Source organism: Podarcis cretensis, assembly GCF_951804945.1.
Source record: "Podarcis cretensis genome assembly, chromosome: 3".
Classification (NCBI taxonomy): domain Eukaryota; kingdom Metazoa; phylum Chordata; class Lepidosauria; order Squamata; family Lacertidae; genus Podarcis; species Podarcis cretensis.
In genome coordinates this window covers 117,663,614-117,667,632 of record NC_137172.1, presented here as the reverse complement: position 1 = coordinate 117,667,632, position 4,019 = coordinate 117,663,614, and the positions used below count along the sequence as shown (strand labels likewise).

The 4,019-nt window shown below is 46.2% G+C and overlaps 1 protein-coding gene across 1 annotated transcript in view; it reads right to left on the bottom strand.

Moving 5' to 3' along the window:
• LOC307212574 (fibrinogen-like protein 1) overlaps positions 1 to 4,019 on the bottom strand; it is a 119,607-nt gene that overhangs the window by 618 nt on the left and 114,970 nt on the right. The window lies entirely within an intron of this gene.

Sequence of the window (4,019 nt, the reverse complement as noted above, 5' to 3'; positions counted from 1 at the left end):
GCCCTCCGCGTTGCCATGGCGACGGAGAGACGAAAGACGCGCGAGCCGGTTCGCCAAACGGCCGCTTTGTGACTGTGTAGTCACCCCCCCCCCCCGCAAACAGGCCTCAAGACTTTCAAATTACTTTCTTTGAGGATTCAGAAAAAGTAATTTGAAAGTCTTGAGGCCTGCTTGGGGGGGGGGGGGTGACTACACAGGTTTTTGTCTAACCTAACCTGTCCCCTTCAATACAGTGGTACCTCAGGTTACATACGCTTCAGGTTACAGACGCTTCAGGTTACAGACTCCCCTAACCCAGAAATAGTACCTCGGGTTAAGAACTTTTTTGAGCAATAAGTTAAAATAAGTTACAATAAGGATTTGTTGAGTTAAGAATTTGAACTGGAATACAAAAGGGGGAGGTGAGAGGAGGTATGGGAAACAAGGGAATGGAAATAAGTAATGGAAATTATATTTGTTTTGTTTTTTAACTGTGTGTTTTTGTATTTTTGTTATTTTTTGTGCATTTTTGTTTTTTGTTGGTTTTTTGTATTAAATTGGAAATTCTAATAAATATCTTTTTTTTTAAAAAAAAAAAAAGAACTTTGCTTCAGGATGAGAACAGAAATCGTTCTCCAGCAGCAGCAGGAGGCCCCATTAGCTAAAGTAGTGCTTCAGGTTAAGAGCAGTTTCAGGTTAAGAGCGGACCTCCGGAACGAATGAAGTACTTAACCTGAGGTACCACGGTATGCTTCGTTTCCATTATGCATTTTGTGTCACCCCCCCGCCCCAAGCAGGCCTCAAGACTTTCAAATTACTTTCTTTGAGGATTCAGAAAAAGTAATTTAAAAGTCTTGAGGCCTGCTTGGGGGGGGGGAGGGGGGGTGACTACACAGGTTTTTGTCTAACCCAGTGTTTCCCAACCTTGGGCCTCCAGCTGTTTTTGGACTACAATTCCCATCATCCCTGACCACTGGTCTTGCTAGCTAGGGATGATGGGAGTTGTAGTCCAAAAACAGCTGGAGGCCCAAGGTTGGGAAACACTGGTCTAACCTAACCTGTCCCCTTCATTATAGGATAGGGTAGCGGCGAGCAATGGGGACCAAGAAGGCGCGGGGAAGGGGTCGCTGCCACCTACACCACACACACACACACACACACACACACACGTGTTATTGTTTAGTCTTAAGACTTAAAAGTGTCCAACTCTTCTGTGACCCCCCATGGACCACAGCTGTCAACGTTTCCCTTTTCTTGCGAGGAATCCTATTCGGAATGAGGGGGTTTCCCTTCAAGAAAGGGAGACGTTGACAGCTACGCCATGGACCAGAGCATGCCTGGCACTCCTGGCCATAGCTGTCAAACTTCCCTTTTTTCCCATTATGAGGCTTTGCCCTCGGGTGGGAAAAATATTGCACCTGGGAAAGGGAAGTGGGAGTCAACAGACACTCAAGGAATAGTTTCGGAGAAAAGGCTTTTTATTTTTACCATCCATGAACTGGTAGAAGGAGCAAGTGTGATATGTCACAAAAAGCATGCATGAGTTCACAGTCATGTGCACAAGCATATATACCCCTTTCCAGTTCCCCCCTCCTTTCTCCTCCCTCAGGAGTCCTCTGAGCATGAACAGAAAGCTGTCTTGGGATTATTGGCTGTCTTGGCACCCTTCCCAGGAAAGGGGTTTCAGAGTGTTCAGATATGTTTCAATCTCTTGTTCTGGCATGGTTCCCGGACAGAAAGCAAGTTGCAATGTGGTTCTTTAGCAAGGCCAGAAGGCATCAGAAAGGCCTGAGAAACAATGGACTGTGTTCCCTACCTTTGTTGCAATCTTTTTAGTTACAGCAAGCGGAATGTTTCTGATGCTTAGCTAATGCCTTTTAGCTGCTGAGAAAAATGATTTTGAAAAGCTCTGAGAAGCTTTGAGCCTGCTTTGGTGGGGGGTGACTTTGGGCCGAGGTGAGGTCACCTGTCCTCACCTTCCTTCACCTTTTTGTGTGTGAAATTCCCTTATTCCAGCGCCGTTTCCCACTGCTATCCTGGATTGTTAGATATCCCGTAGACTGTCTCTGGGACAGGCGAGGCTGCTGATCCCTTATTTTCAAATCTGAAAGTTGACAGCTATGCTCCTGTCTTACACTGTCTCCCGGTTTGGTCAAACTCATGTTCATAGCTTCGAGAACACTGTCCAACCATCTTGTCCTCTGTCATCCCCTTCTCCTTGTGCCCTCCATCTTTCCCAACATCAGGGTCTTTTCCAGGGAGTCTTCTCTTCTCATGAGGTGGCCAAGGTATTGGAGCCTCAGCTTCAGGATCTGTCCTTCCAGTGAGCACTCAGGGCTGATTTCCTTCAGAATGGAGAGGTTTGATCTTCTTGCAGCCCATGGGACTCTCAAGAGTCTCCTCCACACCATAATTCAAAAGCATCAATTATTCGGCGATCAGCCTTCTTTATGGTTCAGCTCTCATTTCCCTACATCACTACTGGGAAAACCATAGCTTTAACTATACAGTGGTACCTCTGGATACAAACGGGATCCGTTCTGGAACCCCGTTCTCATCCTGAAGCGAACGCAACTTGTGCCTGCGCATGTCGCAATTTGCCACTTCTGCACATGACGTCATTTTTACAGTCTGCATATGCGCAAGCGGCGAAACCCGAAAGTAACGCGTTCCGTTATTTACGGGTCGCCGCAGAGCACAACCCAATAGTGCTCAATCTGAAGCAACTTCAACCCGAGGTATGACTGTATGGGCCTTTGTCGGCAAGGTGATGTCTCTTCTTTTTAAGATGCTGTCTAGGTTTGTCATCGCTTTTCTCCCAAGAAGCAGGCGTCTTTTAATTTGGTGACTGCTGTCACCATCTGCAGTGATCATGGAGCCCAAGAAAATAAAATCATAGAATCATAGAGTTGGAAGAGACCACAAGGGCCATCGAGTCCAACCCCCTGCCAAGCAGGAAACACCATCAGAGCACTCCTGACATATGGTTGTCAAGCCTCTGCTTAAAGACCTCCAAAGAAGGAGACTCCACCACACTCCTTGGCAGCAAATTCCACTGTCGAACAGCTCTTACTGTCAGGAAGTTCTTCCTAATGTTTAGGTGGAATCTTCTTTCTTGTAGTTTGGATCCATTGCTCCGTGTCCGCTTCTCTGGAGCAGCAGAAAACCTTTCTCCCTCCTCTATGTGACATCCTTTTATATATTTGAACATGGCTATCATATCACCCCTTAACCTCCTCTTCTCCAGGCTAAACATGCCCAGCTCCCTTAGCCGTTCCTCATAAGGCATCGTTTCCAGGCCTTTGACCATTTTGGTTGCCCTCCTCTGGACACGTTCCAGTTTGTCAGTGTCCTTCTTGAACTGTGGTGCTCAGAACTGGACACAGTACTCCAGGTGAGCTCTGACCAGAGCAGAATACAGTGGCACTATTACTTCCCTTGATCTAGATGCTATACTCCTATTGATGCAGCCCAGAATTGCAAGAATCTCTCGTGGCAAGAATAAATATTGACACACACCCCTACTACACTTGTTAAGACAATATTAGCTGCTTCTATCGACTTCATCGGGGAGAATCGACGTTCCTTTAAACTGTGTGACACTTTCGACATGTTAACTAGCCCTTTGAGACAATTCAAAGCACACCAGGGCGAGTAAAAAAGCACGCAGGGCCCAGCTCCTGAGAAGCTAGCATGCTTGACATTCCCCAACTTTTGAGGGCACAGTCTCCTCAGCATCGGATTTAGGGTGATAAGAACAGCTTCCCCGCACATGGCGCCAAGCCAGGGGGGTGAATAACAACAAAAACACCAACAGCATCTATATGAATCAACTATGTTCCATTAAAAAAGAAACTGTACCAAAAGGATTTACTGTGAAAATATGAATAATTTAGGGTGCATGTGCAAATTATGTTCTTGCTTAGCATTCCAGCAAAGTTTGGGACATACAGGAACATGCCTTTTAGGATGTATAGGCATAATAACCTTCTTGAACAGATCAACAGGGCAAGCAGATGCATGTGTGCTTTGAAGTAAGC